Consider the following 16,272-nt stretch of genomic DNA (forward strand, 5'->3'; position numbering starts at 1 on the left):
GTGTTCTCCCCGACTGTGCACCGTTGCAATAGTTCATCGTTTCGAGACACCACGTGATGATCAGGTGTGATAGACTCAGCGTTCACATACAATGGGTGCAAAACAGTTGCACACGCGGAACACTCGGGTTAAACTTGACGAGCCTAGCATGTACAGACATGGCCTCTGAACACAAGAGACCGAAAGGTCGAGCATGAATCATATAGTAGATATGATCAACATGGAGATGTTCACCAGTGAAACTATACTCAACTCACGTGATGATCGGACTTGAGTTAGTGAATTTGCATCATGCGACACTCGAATGACTAGAGGGATGTCTATTTGAGTGGGAGTTTATTAGTAATATGATTAGCTAAACTCAATTGTCTTGAACATAGTCTAAATAATCTTTGTAAAATTTTATGTTGTAGATCAATGGCTCGCGCAGTTGTAACCCTGAATTTCAATACGTTCCTAGAGAAAGCTAAGCTGAAAGATGATGGTAGCAATTTTGTAGACTGGGCTCAAAATCTTAGGCTTATCCTCCAAGCTAGGCAAAAGAATTATTTCGTTGATGCAGCGTCAGGAGATGAACCACCCGCTACGGCTGACCAAGATGTTCTGAACGCTTGGCAAGCTCGTAAGGATGGCTACTCACTAGTTCAATGTGCAATTTTGTATGGCTTAGAACCGGGACTTCAAAGACATTTTGAACGTCATGTAACATATGAGATGTTCCAGCAGTTGAAGTTTATCTTGGAGAAGAATGCCCAGATCGAGAGGTATGAGACCTCCGATAAATTCTATGCTTGCAAAATGGAGGAGAATTCGTGTGTCAATGAACATGCGCTCAAAATGTCTGGGTACTCAAACCGTCTAGCTGAGTTGGGGATCGCTCTCCTGCAAGAAGCTATCACTGACAGAATTCTTCGATCACTGCCACCTAGTTACAAGAGCTTCGTGTTGTACTATAACATGCAAGGGATGAATAAGTCACTCGGCGAGTTATTTGTGATGCTGAAAGTCGCTGAGTCAGAAATCTATAAAGAACATCAAGTGTTGATGGTCAATAAGACCACTAGTTTCAAGAAGAACGGCAAAGGAAAGAAGGGTAACTCCAAGAAGAGTGACAAAGTTGTTGCCCCTCCGACGAAGAAACCCAAGGCCGGTCCTAAGCCGGAAACTGAGTGCTATTATTGCAAGAGGACTGGTCACTGGAAGCGCAACTGCCCCAAGTATCTGGCCGATAAGAAGGCGGCCAACGCCAAACAATGTTTATATTATATACTCCCTCTGTAAAGTAATATAAGAGCATTTAGATTACTAAAATAGTAATCTAAATGCTCTTATATTAGTTTACGAAGGGAGTACATGTTATTGATGTGTACCTCACCAACTCTCGTGTAGTGCTTGGGTATTTGATACCGGTTTTGTTGCTCACATTTAAAACTCGAAAGAGGAACTGCGGAATAAATAAAGGCTGGCGAAGGATGAAGTGACGATGCGCGTGGGAAATGATTCCAAGGTTGATGCGGTCGTCGTCGGCACAGTCTCACTTCAGTTACCATCGGGATTAGTTATGAACTTAAATAATTGTTATTTAGTGCCTACGTTGAGCAAGAACATTATATCTGGATCTTGTTTATTGTGAGACGGTTACTCATTTAAGCCTGAGAATAATGGTTGTTCTATTTATATGAGTAATATCTTTTATGCTCACACACCCAATGTGAGGGGTTTGTTCATATTGAATCTCAATTGTGATGACACTCATATCCATAACATTGAGACCAAAAGATGTAGAGTTAACAATGATAGCGCCACTTCCTTGTGGCAATGCCGCTTAGGTCATATTGGTGTTAAGCGCATGAAGAAGCTCCACGTTGATGGACTCTTGGAGTCACTTGATTTTGAATCACTTGACACATGCGAACCACGCCTCATGGGCAAGATGACTAAGACTCTGTTCTTTGGAAGAATGGAGCGTGCGAGTGACTTATTGGAGATCATGCATACTGATGTGTGCGGACCAATGACAATAGAGGCACGCGGCGGATATCGTTATTTTCTCACTTTCACTTATGATTTGAGTAGGTATGGCTATATCTACTTGATGAAGCACAAGTCTGAAGCATTTGAAAAGTTTAAGCAATTTCAAAGTGAAGTTGAAAATCATCGTAGCAAGAAGATCAAGTTCCTACGATCTGATCGAGGAGGAGAGTATCTAAGTTACGAGTTTGGTGCTCACTTAAGACAATGTGGAATTGTTTCACAGTTGACACCGCCTGGAACACCACAACATAATGGTGTGTACGAACGTCGTAATCGTACTTTACTAGATATGGTGCGATCTATGATGTCTCTTACCGATTGACCACTATCGTTTTGGGGCTATGCATTAGAGACAACTGCATTCACTTTAAATAGGGCACCATCAAAATCTGTTGAGACGACACCATATGAGCTATGGTATAGCAAGAAGCCAAAGTTGTCGTTTCTTAAAGTTTGGGATGTGATGCTTATGTCAGAAAGCTTCAGCCTGAAAAGCTGGAAACCAAAGCAGAAAAGTGTGTCTTCATAGGTTACTCAAAAGAGACAGTTGGGTATACCTTCTATCTCATATCCGAGGGCAAAGTGTTTGTCGCTAAGAACGGAGGTTTTCTTGAGAAAGAGTTTCTCTCGAAAGAATTGAGTGGGAGGAAGATAGAACTTGATGAGGTGACAAAACCTCTGCTTCAACAAGATGGTGGTGCAGAGCAGAAATAAATTTCTATCGAGGCAACACCAGTTGAAGGGGAAGCTAATGATGATGATCATGAAGCTTTAGATCAATATACTGCCGGACCTCGCAGGTCGACAAGAGCATGTACTGCTCCCGAGTGGTACGGGAATCCTGTCTTGTCTATCATGTTGTTAGACAACAATGATCCTGCCAATTATGGAGAAGCAATGGTTGGCCCAGATTCCAACAGATGGTTAGAAGCCATGAAATCCGAGATAGGATCTATGTATGAAAACAAAGTGTGGACTTTGGAAGTATTACTTGAAAGTCGCAAGGCTATTCAGAACAAATGGATCTTTAAGAAGAAGATGGACGGAACGTTAATGTGACCGTTTATAAAGCTCAACTTGTGGCCAAGGGTTTTTCACAAGTTCAAGGGGTTGACTACGATGAGACATTCTCACCCGTGGCGATGCTTAAGCCCGTCTGAATCATGTTAGCAATAGCTGCATTTTTTGATTATGAAATCTCGCAGACGGATGTCAAAATGGCGTTCCTTAACGAGTTTCTTAAGGAAGAGTTTTGTATGATACAACCAGAAGGTTTTGTCGATCTAGAGAATGCTGACAAGGTGTGCAAGCTCCAGCGATCCATTTATGGACTGGTGCAAGCATCTCGGAGTTGGAATCAGCGATTTGATTAGGTGATCAATGCGTTTGGGTTTATACAAGTTTTGGAGAATCTTGTATTTACAAGAAAGTGAGTGGGAGCTCTATAGAGTTTTTAATATTACATGTGGATGACATATTGCTGATTGGAAACAATGTGGAGTTTTTGGAAAGCGTAAAGGATTACTTGAATAAAAGTTCTTCAATGAAAGACCTAGGAGAAGCTGCTTACATATTGGGCATAAAGATCTATAGAGATAGGTCGAGGCGCCTAATAGCTCTTTCACAAACCACATACCTTGATAAAGTTTTTAAGAAGTTCAAAATGGAACAATCCAAGAAGGGGTTCTTGCCTGTGTTCCAAAGTATAAAGTTGAGTAAGACTCAATGTCCAGTAACTGCAGAAGATAGAGAAACGATGAGTGTCGTCCCCTATGCTTCAGCCATAGGGTCTACCATGTATGCAATGCTGCGCACAAGACCGGATGTCAGCCTGGCCATAAGTATGGCGGGCAGGTTTCAAAGTGATCCAGGAGTGGAACACTAGGCGGCGGTCAAGAATATTCTGAAATACCTGAAAAGGACTAAGGAAATGTTTCTCATTTATGGGGGTGACGAAGAGCTCGTCATAAAGGGTTACGTCGATGCAAGCTTTGACACTGATCCGGATGACTCTAAGTCGCAAACCGGATACATATTTGTTCTTAACGGGGGTGTGATAAGATGGTGCGGTTCCAACCAAAGCGTCGTAGCTGATTCTACATGCGAAGCAGAGTAGATAGCTGCCTGAGAGGTGGCCAAGGAGGGTGTTTGGATGAAGTAGTTCATGTCAGATCTTGGAGTAGTGCCAAGTGCACTGGATCCAATCAATCTGTTCTGTGACAACGCTGGTGCCATTGCTCTAGCCATGGAACCAAAGTTTCACAACAGGACCACACACATAAAGCATTACTTCAACGCCATCCGCGATTACATCAAGGAGGAAGACATAAATATTTGCAAAGTGCACACGGATCTGAATGTTGCAGATCCACTGACTAAACCTCTACCATGAGCAAAGCATGAACAACACCAGAACTGTATGGGTGCTAGATTCATTACATTGTAAATCACATGAAGATGTGAGGCTATATTATTGACTCTAGTGCAAGTGGGAGACTGTTGGAAATATGCCCTAGAGGCAATAATAAAGTAGTTATTATTATATTTCCTGTTTCAAGATAATCGTTTATTATCCATGCTATAACTGTATTGAATGGAAACATAAATGCATGTGTGGATATATAGAGAAATTTGTGTCCCTAGTGAGTCTCTAGTTGGCTAGCCTGTTGATCAAGGATGGTTAAGGTTTCCTAGCCATCGACAACTGTTGCCACTTGATGACGGGATCACATCATTAGGAGAATGATGTGATGGACAAGACCCAAAACTATAAACGTAGCATATGATCGTGTCATTTTGTTGCTATTGTTTTCTGCATGTCAAGTATTCATTCATATGACCATGAGATAATGTAACTCACTGACACCGGAGGAATACCTTGTGTGTATCAAACAACGCAACATTATTCGGTGACTATAAAGGTACTCTACGGGCATCTCCGAAGGTGTCCGTTGAGTTAGCATGGATCAAGAGTGGGATTTGTCACTCCGTGTGATGGAGAGGTATCTCGGGGCCCAATCGGTAATACAACATCACATACAAGCCTTGCAAGCAATGTGACTAAAGAGTTAGTCACGGGATCTTGTATTATGGAACAAGTAAAGAGACTTGCCGGTAACGAGATTGAAATAGGTATGGAGATACTGACGATCGAATCTCGGGCAAGTAACATACCGCATGACAAAGGGAATGGTATACTGATTATATGAATCCTTGACATAGAGGCTCAACCGATAGGATCTTCGTAAAATATATAGGATGCAATATGGACATCCAGGTCCCGCTATTGGATGTTGACCACAGAATGTCTCAGGTCATGTGTGCATAGTTCTCAAACCCGCAGGGTCTGCACACTTAAGGTTCGATCACGTTTCGGTATAGTTGAGTTATAGGTGCTGGTGACCGAAGATTTGTTCGGAGTCCCGGATGAGATCCCGGACGTCACGACGAGTTCTGGAATGGTCCGGGAACGAAGATTGATATAGAGGAAGTTGGTACTTAGATTTCGGAAGGATATCGGGCATTACGGGCAGTGTACTAGGAGTGACGAATGGGTACCGGGGGTCTACCAGGTGGGCCCACCACTCCCCAAGAGGGCCACATGGACTTGATGGTGGCGCACCAACCCTTGATGGGCTGAATAGTCAACCAAAGAAAGCACATGAGGTAAAAAGTGGAAAAACCAAAAGAGGTGGATAACTTGGGCAGGAGTCCTAATCCAGGTAGGATTGGAGGAGGACTCTCCTTCTCCTATTCGGCCGAGCCCAAGGGAGGTTCCCTTGGTGCGCAAGCCTAGAGCCTCCTTCCTCCTATATATACTAGAGGTTTGAGGGTTTTTGAGACACAATTTCAGCCACGTGCTACCCTCTCCTCTAGTTTGTAGTTCTTCCTCTAGATCGGATTTCTGCGGTGCTTATGCGAAGCCCTGCAGGAATAGATCATCACCATCACCGGCGCGCCGTCACGCTGCCGGAGAACTCATCTACTTCCCCATCTCTCGTGCTGGATCAAGAAGGCAAAGATCGTCATTGAGCTGTACGTGTGCTGAATGTGGAGTTGTCGTCCGTTCGGTGCTAGATCGGGACGGATCGTGGGACGATAGCGAGTTGGATTGCGAAGACGTTCCACTACATCAACTGCGTTTCTTAATGCTTCCCGCTTAGCGATCTACAAGGGTATGTAGATTTGATCTCCCTCTTGTAGACGATCATCACCATGATAGGTCTTCGTGTCCATAGGAATTTTTTTTGTTTCCCATGCAACATTCCCCAACACATTCATCAGCTAGCGCAAACCCTCGAGACGATCCCTTTATCCTAGCCATTCTTGGTCTGGGGGCTCGATATCCTGGGTCCCTTCCCAGACGCTGCCGGGGGATTCAAATTCTTGTACGTAGAAATCGACAAGTTCACAAAATGGCCTGAGGTGGAGCCAGTGAGAAAGGTGACCACGTAGTCAGCTATCAAGTTCATGAAAGGAGTGGTGTGCCGCTTTGGAGTACCCAACGGAGTAATCGCTAACAACGACACCAAGTTCACAAGCCGCATATTCATGCAGTACGTCCAAAGCCCTCGAAGGAAGGTCTCCTTTGCCTCTGTTGCACACCCAAGGAGCAACGGGCAAATTGAGAGGATGAATGTTGAACTATTTTGAGGAATCAGAACAAGATCTTTCGATAGACCGGAAATATGCGGCAAGCCCTAAATCTATGAGCCGTCGGTGGTTCTTTCGTTGCTCATAATGACACCGAGTTGAGCTAACGGCCAGACATCTTTCTCCCTAGTATATGGGCCAGAAGCAGTTATCCCCACGGAACTCATATATGGGTCACCTCAAGTGCTTGCCTATGATGAAGTGGAGCAACAGCAGCTACAGCATGACGATGCCACGCTCCTCAAGGAAGATCGTCTCCGGGCTATTGTGTGTGCTGGACGCTACCAGCAGTCCCTATGTCGCTATCATAGTCGCAGGGTCCATGCCCGGAGCTTTGAGGAAGGCGACCTTCTCCTTAGGCGCGTTCAGTCTACCAAGGATTCCAACAAGTTGACACTAAATTGGTAAGGCCCTTACCGGGTAGTACAAGTCACCAGACATGGCGCAATCGTCTCGATACTGAAGATGGCATCAAAGTGCTTAAGTCATGGAATATTGAACATCTTCGTAAGTTCAACCCGTGAGGCGCGGTTGCCAGGCCCAGTCCCCGGCAACCACATTTTTTACAAGCTTTGCCGCAGTTCATGTAACCCTTTGTACAAAGCGAGGCGCAGACCTTGTGCATAAATAAAGCTAGGCATTGCATCATATCATCATTTGCTTGTGCATTACACATTTACTTGTGTTATGATGTCACTACTGCCCTAGTTTACCAGATATTAGGAGTGCGTGATGGGCTTGTGAATCCTTGTTATCGCGTCTCCCCTCTCCCCAAGAGGACGGAGCCTCTCTTTTTCTCTGTGTGTTTGACCTCTAGGTAAATAGGAGTCAACGGAAAGGCAAGGACGGCGAACCAGCGCACCTTCAAGGGGGGCCTCCCTAAAGTGATAAGTTTAAACTACCTTATCTTAAGCTCGGTTCTGTTCTTTTCCTCGAGGAAATCCTCGCCGCCCCTTTTCAATTGTGTACAATGGAACTCTCCGCACGAGGGGAGCCCTTGTCGGGACGAGCCGTCCTTCATCTCTTGTCGCTTATTAGCATTGGGAGGGACCGCGCCAATATAGACAAGTGGCCTTGCTGGGGGATGGTCCTCGTCTGTTGCCAGGGGGCTGGCTCCCCCTTCGACACTTGTGTCTTGCACCACCCTGACAAGGACTCATGTACGACAAGAACATACATACAACCCAATGCAAATAGAAGGGCAGCGGGGCATTACTCGACAAAGATGAATGGCGCTCATTTTATTCACTGTTCAGTACAAAATGGATAAAAAATTACATTTCCATTAATAAAAATTTAGCAAGGGCCAACAAACTTTTGCTTTATAAAAATTTAAGTGCCCCGTAATGGATTATTTGTCCTCTTTCATTAGAGATTGGATGAAGGAGGGAAGGCAGGCGAAAGGAGTGCTCGGCTGGGATTCAGCGCCTTCCCGCCAGGACTAGAAGAGAGCTGCACCCAGGAAGGGCGGACGAAGCCGGCAGGGAAGAAGTAGGCAGAAGGCAGGTGCAGATGATGGCGCCGCTGAGGCCAGCTGTTGATGATGGTGCTGCCGGTAATCACGACGAGTTAGAGTCGCCACCCCCGTCCCTAGGTCACCGAAGGTCGCTGCCATCGCAACCTCCATCATTCCCATCGCACGCGTAGGCGCCTCCGCTGCCGTTGGACCCCTCGACGTGGCGAGGAAAGACCCATGCTCTCCGGGACCATTCACAGAGAGCATGGTTGTCCCTAGTGGCCAAAGGCGGGGGATCCTCCCTCTCTTTGAGAAGAACATGCAGGAAGAAGTCTCTCACCCATGCGTGCTAAACATGGCGCCATGGGCGGGAGACCCTCCCGTGATATCGAGAGAACCACCACTGCATCCACCCGTAGACAACCGGGTACCTTGCTAACGTTTTTTCTCTATCACCCGGAAGAAGGAGCACGGGAGCCACAATCCCTGTGGTTTGTCAAACTCCATAACCCTAGCAAAAGGGCAAGAGAGGCATAAACTACCGCAGGGAGGACTCCACAGCCTGACGATGAACTCCAATATTGTACCTTCAGTGTGCCCCGGCAACGCGTGCCCCGGTGTCACGGGAGGAGGGTCGAGCATAACATGCCGTCCCCTTGGACCACGGGCTCCTTGGTGACCCCGGGCCCTTCCAATGGCCCCACCTCGAGCACTAGTACCGCCCTCCATCGCCAGAACTGAAGCAACCACATGATCTCGAAGGGAGGCTCTTGCTGCCCCCACAGAACATGGGAGGCGCCCTAGCCTCCCCTCCATAGCCAAAAACCGAAGCCACCTCAAGGGACAAGAAGAGAAGAGCAAGTCGGTAACCCTAGGTTCAAGAAGAGGAGAAAGATGGATGAGAATCTCCTACCACACCCCTCCCTCCTTTATAGGGAGGGTGCGGGGGGGGGGGGGGGGGGCTGGCTCTCCTATGCTCCAAGGGTCACCACCCATATCTACCTATGTCGTTGCCCACCATCACGTGCGAACAGGTAACGGCCCCATCAATCCAATCCATGATGGTGTGGCTTCTGCCATGACCAGGCCTTGAAGTCACGCGCACCCACCGCGAGATTCTCGCAATTCATGTGGCGCGCGTGGTAGAAACGGCATGAAGTGGTGGGATAGTGAAGAACAGTGGGTTGGCCGTTACCCCTTTGCAATTCTACGTTCGTGCACAATCTTTGGGCCTGACCCAACATCATTGAGCGAGCGCGTTTGGGCCAGGCCTGGGGATCCTGTCGGTGCACTAGTAATGGGGTACCTAGTGTCCTTGACTTTTGCACACGCGTCAAGAGCATAACCCCTCAAGGGCAACCACCAACCCAAGGAAATAGCCGGAACCAGACGCTGGCTAGACCTACACAAGAAGCCCATGATTGTCACAAGATATGCCAGGAACCCTCGGCACCTTCTGGGGGTGAAGTGACAAGCATCCTCGATAAGACACGGCAAGTCGCCTCCCCAGCAAGCGCAAGCCAATCTGCCACCGCTCCACCTCATTGCTACACCAGTCACTTATCGATGAGGTGTCGAGCTCCAAGATGGCTAAGTGGCTCTCACTAGATACTTGGTGACGCGCCGGAAGAGAGATTACAACTAGTTGACACCTGTCTAGAGGCAGGTCGAAACACCAAGCCACGACCAGCTAATAGGTGGCAGGAGCTTGCCAGGAACGCACCCCCGCTCGCCACCTAAGGCCGCAATTATGGCACTTTGTCTTAAGTGCGAGAGTTAGGTATGATAGCACTCTTAGCTATCTAATCATGTCTGTTTTCCACTGTGGATGCCCATCGATCTATAAAAGGAGGCCCAACGCAACCTAGCAAAGGATTCAGACCCCAGGGGATTAGAACCAAGAATATTTGTACGAACGTAATAACTCTCCGCGGCAACCCTTGCCAGGGCAGAATACTGTGCGAACTCTGTCTTCCCCAATCAATCCACCAAAGTAGGAGTAGGGTTTTATGCTTCACATCAGCCTGAACCTGGGTAAACGCCCCGAGTCTCATCATCGCGTTGCCTCGTACTTTGTGCTCTTTGTGTCACACGATCTCCCCGCTGAACCACGAAGGGGCCAAAGGTCCCATAGGTGATTGGGTGCACACACATGCACCGAGTTAAGTAAATAAAAGTGTGATGATCATCACTATTAGAGCATTGTACAAGTGAGGAAATAAAAATGGGGGGTGCCAAATGATCCCACCATAATTAAAGAAATGAATGAGAGATAAAGAGAGAAGGGACTTTTCTACTATCCTTTACGACACTTGTGCCTCAAAGTGGCACCTTGTTCTTCATATAGACAGTCTCATGTTATATAATTCATATGCTAGTGGGAATCAGTTTTTCATAAACTTGGCTTGTATATTCCGACGACGAGTGTCCTCCCGAGGTCTTCATGAGCAAGCAAGTTGGATGCACAACCCACTTAGCTTGAGTGGAGCTTTCATACAGTTATAGCTCTTGTGCATCATTTACATGGCAATCCTTACTCCTCCCATCAATATCAATTGACGTGCATCTCCATATCTTGTTGGTACACCTAGTTGATGTGACACTGTCTTCGCCACTTTTACCCCTTTGAAACCTACCACCATATTCTATTCCACCTTTATGCTATGTCCAATGGTTCACGGTCGTGTATTGCATGAAGAATAAAAACTTGATGCATATTGAAAGCGTACAATCCAGTTGCGTGACTTGAACAACATGGTGCTTGACATTTGTATCAATGTGGAGAAGATGGAGGAATGCCTTGATAGTATAATAAAGATGGATGAGGGGTAAAACAATCTTTGAGGATGGTATACTTTGAAAGATTACTGATTTGGTACTTATACCTATAAGTATTGCTATGTTAATGTTTGTTAATTCATCATTTCTCAGCGAGCATGCATGAATAAGGTTACATCGTGGATAGCATGTCACATAAAAAATTGTGTTTTTATCATTTACCTACTCGCGAACAAGCAGGAATTAAGCTTGGGGATGCTTGATACGTCTCCAACGTATCTGTAATTTATGATTGTTCCATGCTCATATATTATCATTCTAGAATACTTTTGGGTATTCATTTACCAAATTATATTATTTTTAAGCACTAAATTATTGACCCAATGCCCAATGCGAGTTTATGTTTTCTGCGTGTTTTTGACTTTTTAGGTTTTCCATACCAAACGAGGTACAATTGCCCTTAAACTTTTTGGTGATTTTTTGGACCAAAAGAAGACCAACGAGCATCGGAAGAAGGCTGGAGGCCTCATGAGGAGCCTACAAGCCAATATGGCGCGGCCTAGTTGGGGCCATAATGGCTTGTGCCTCCCTCGTAGCCCTCCTGACTCCATTCTTTGGCTCGTAAATTCTCATATACCCTAAAAACAACAGGGGGAGTCCCGAAACACTTTTTACCTCCGGCGCAAGTCTCCGTCCGACTAGAGGCCATATGGAGCTCCGTTTTGGGGCCCTATCAGAGGGGTGATCGATCACGGAGGGCCTCTTCATCAATCTTGCTGCCCTCACGATGTTGTGTGAGTAGTTCACCACAGACCTTCGGGTCCATAGTCAGTACATATATGGCAATCTCTCTCTCTCTCTCTCTCTCTCTCTTTGATCTTCAATAGAATGATCATCAAATCTTTGCTTTGATCCATATGATGTAATTCCTTTTGTGTGGTGCGTCTGTTGGGATCCGATGAATTGTGGGTGTATGTTCATATTATTCATGATAAATATTCGAGTCTCCGCTGAATACTTATATGACTCTTATGTGCATGATTATGATAGCTTCGTAATTCTCTGTGATCTATTGAAATAATTGGGCCAACTAGATCAATATTTCTTGAGTGACAGAGGTGTGTTGTGGTAGGTTCAACCTTGTGAATTTCTATATCCTAGTGGTAGAAGGGCCGAGATGCATCTCTATGTTTCTGCTACTAAGGATAAAATGAAGGGGGTTATTCATATGGCTTGAGTTTACTTTGTCTACATCATGTCATTGTTCTCCATGCATTACTCTGTTTTACTTAATACTGTAGATGCATGATGGATATCGGTCGATGAGTGGAGTAATAGTAATAGGTGCAGGTAGGAGTCGACCTATTTGTTTATGGACGTGATACCTATATACACATGATCATTGTCGTGAATATCGCATTGATGGGTAATAAGATACGAAGAACACGAAGACACATGATTTGTTCTATCCATGAATATTATTTGAGTCTTGGGTAGGGGGACGAGGTATGAGATCGGATTGATGGGTAATAAGAGACAAAGAACACAATTTTTACCCAGGTTTAGTCCCTCTTTTAGGAGGTAAAACCCTACGCCCTGCTCTTGCTTATATTATGGTTTATCAAGGTATATAGTTGATCTACCTCGAGATCGTAAGTTGTGGTCTAAACCCTAGGGGTGAATATGATGATGAATGAATGTCTCTCTACAGACTAAACCCTCTGGCTTATATAAGCCCCACGGGTATCTAGGGTTACACATGGTCGCTTGCCATCTAGGGATTTCATGCCGGATTCTAATAGCCTTACTTTGAGTGCATGCCAGGTCCTTGGTTAAGTCGGATATGTTTACACTACATGTTAAAGGCCTCCGAAATCCTTCCTTCTTATCGAGCTATTAGTATGAACCTTGGACTAAACCGACTAGGCCAATCCCCTAGTCCAGGACATCGTCAGTAGCCCCCGCACTTGTCTTGGAAGCCATGGATGATAATCTTCCTTGGATATTGTCTTCGACTTAGAAAGCAAGTTCAAAACCCCAGCCACAACAACTATACAAAGGTAGTCGATATCCAACAACCTAATATCACCCTTTAACAAGAAATAAAGTCAACCAACCACGTGTTACCAAAATGCCTCTTTGTCCATCCTAAGTGCGTGACTTACTTAGTCTCGAAGACTTAAACTATAGGCATGATGAGTAATCAATTACTGACAACTTCCCCAAAGTGTCATCGCCCATGACATTATATGCATGAGTTGTAACTCTCTCATTGGCTCGTTGTATCAAATAGATATCATGCGTGCATTTTAGCAGATATCATGCGTGCATTTTAGCAGATATCATGAATCGATTGTTTCACCCAATGTAGCCCAACAACACGATTATCTGAAACATGGTGTTTTTGTGTTGCAGCGGGGGTGGTGGTGGGGGAGTTCATCGTTTTTACTGAGTTATATAGTGCAGGGGCGACTAATATTTTGCCACACACTCTCCTCTTGCTCAAGCACCCCAACTCCCCCAGCTCTCGCACCACCAATCCCCTTTCCAAGACCGAAGCTTTATCCAACCCTCTGCATGTTGTGCACATGTCCAAAGCAAATATGGAGGGGAGGTGGGTGGCCTCCAAGGTCACCGATGCCACCATCGAGGAGATCTGAATGGTAGGGTACATCCCCGCAGACATCGTCTGTAGGGATCGAGAGCCTGACCCACACGTCCCCACTCCCAAGCTTGGGGAGCGGGTAATTTTCATTCCCCACCTCGTTCGATGTCTGGGGTTCCCCCTGCACCCCTTCATGTGGTGAATCGTTTTCTTCAACGGCCTAGATTTCCACAATCTAGCCCCGAAATCCATTTGGCAGATCACCACCTTTGTCTCGGTATGTGAGGCGCTCATGCGCATGGAGCCGCACTTCGGCTTTTGGATGAAGACCTTCTGCACCAAGTCGAAGGGCGGCGACGCGGAATTTATTGAGTGCGGGGTGCCATGATCAGCAAACTCCAGAAGCTGAACTGGCTGAAGGGAACCTTTGTCAAGACTGTGAAGCTCTGGGAGCTCGAGTGGTTCTATATTAGCAACCCCCATGTTACGGTCTAGGCCGCGACTCCCGCCTTCATAGGTATGGCTCCAAGGAAGCTGGTGTCCTAGAAGAGGCTGGCCTAGAGTGCAGAAATCGAGAGGAGGTCAACTCTCTTGAGGAGAGGATATGAGGCCTCAAAAGAAAATCGAGTTGGTCAATGTGGTGGATGTGATGTTGCATCGCTGCATCCTACCACTCGAGCTTCGTACATGACCAATGTGGCTTTACACGCCTGAAGACGCTCCAATGATGCATTACTTGTTCCTCACCAATATTGATGGTGTGTGTATGACTCTCTTCAAGCCGTCCCACACCGAATTCCCTAAGAATGGGGTGGACATCGTCTACAAGGCTTCATGCGTCCCTTACAAGGTAATAATTAATGCCCATGATCTTAACAATCTTTCATTTCGTATTTGCCTAGGTCTTCCCCTTGTTTCTAGAAATGGGCATCCAAGGCGGCGCGGATCAAGTGCTTGGCGGCATAGCCTGAAGACATTAGGACCCCCGAGCTACTAGCCCTCTTGTCCATGGTGTGACCTAAGGCCCCATCTAAGGCAAAGAAGGAGCTCGGGAAGAAAAGGGAAGGCCTTCAGATACGATATCCCTTGGACACTAAGTCTGAGAACGTTATGGTCATCTCCTCTGACGAGGAGGAAGGAGAGGAAGAAGAGGAGAAGGGGATGAAGGCCCTTCATCCCTGAGCAAGAAAGGGGCAATGTCCGAAGAAGTCATGGGGGCCGACACCCCCTGCAACCGGAGACACCTTGTAAAGGCCTTTGACGCCGCGCCCGACAAGGCTCTCACCAAGTTTGAGTCTGCTCTTTCCGAATCAAAGAATGATCTCATTGAGCCCCGCACGGACACACCATCACCACGGAGGTATTGATAGAGGCAACGATGTCTGTCTTCTGATAAGATAGTGACTATTGTTTTTTGTGTAGTAGACTTTGACGATCCGATTATGAACGTGTGAGGACGTCACGCCTTAGCAATCGCTAAACAAACTCTGAGAGGTTATTGACCACGCCAGAGCTCGATCAACCTGACCATGAAGGTCGATTTCCTGCATGCAAATGAAGAGCAAGCAAGAAACTAAAATTGAAAATATAAGATGAAAACTTTATTAATGAAAGTGGGGTTAAGTGATGTCTTGGTCTGGTCTTGGAACACAAACGAAGGATGCGAAGTTGCAGCTATGAAGAAGTATTAATCTAAACAAAACCCAAGTATAAAAAGTTCATTAAGGGGTGTATTTATAGGAGGAAAAGGAAGGTATTCCATCCACCCTTGGCAAGGTGGGATTAAAACACCTCCTGGGTTGTTTCCCCTACAATACGGACTCTATAACCGACCTAGAAAGTTGTATACCAGAATTACATGGGCCTTGACCAAAAATACGGTGGCGCAACACCTACAATAATCTATGGACGGAATTTATGAAAGGGAATTTTCTATATTTCGTCCATGTCCTTGAATGTCATTAAGGAGGCTTCAAAGTGCTAAAATCGACACTAGAAATGTCGTTTTGGTTCCCTTCACGTGCGCCTTCATCTCCATGCTTGATCTAACTCCAGTGTTCATCCTTCTTGTCTATGCTAGCCCGTTCATTAGGAATCAACACAAATCTATCCAATTTAGGCAGCATCATATTCTCATGAACATTGGAATTGTTACCAAGAAATGAAAGTACCTGGAAACCCAGTTGGCGTGCGCGATCTCTAGTAATTGGTCTGGTATGTGTAGTAGTAGGGTTTTGGGTGGAATAATGGTATTAATGTTCTCATCACCCTTACCTTCTTGAAATGAAATCGTCCTTGATGGGAGCTCATCTCCCTGACCCAAATAAGGCTTCAAATCAGCAATGTCAAAAGTGGGACTAACCCCAAAATCTGCAGGTAGCTCAAGTTTATATGCATTATCGTTTATTTTCTCTAACACCTTAAACCGACCATCAGCCCATAGCATTAACTTTGATTTGCACAAATCAGGAAACCTATCGTTATGCAAGTGTAACCAAACAAGATCTCCATGTGCAAAAATAGCATGTTTTGTACCCTTATCTTCAACAAGATTATATTTAGCATTCATACACATAATGTTTTTCTTTAGTTAACTCATGAATTTTTAAGATCAATTCAACACATTTCTTAGCATCAAAATTAATCTTCTCCGAATATGGAGGAGGCAACAAATCAATAGGTGCACTAGGTTGGAAATTGTACACAATTTAAAAAGGGCACATTTTCATAGTATAATGCAACAAAC

Source organism: Hordeum vulgare, chromosome 7H (assembly GCF_904849725.1).
Source record: "Hordeum vulgare subsp. vulgare chromosome 7H, MorexV3_pseudomolecules_assembly, whole genome shotgun sequence".
In the NCBI taxonomy this organism is placed as follows: domain Eukaryota; kingdom Viridiplantae; phylum Streptophyta; class Magnoliopsida; order Poales; family Poaceae; genus Hordeum; species Hordeum vulgare.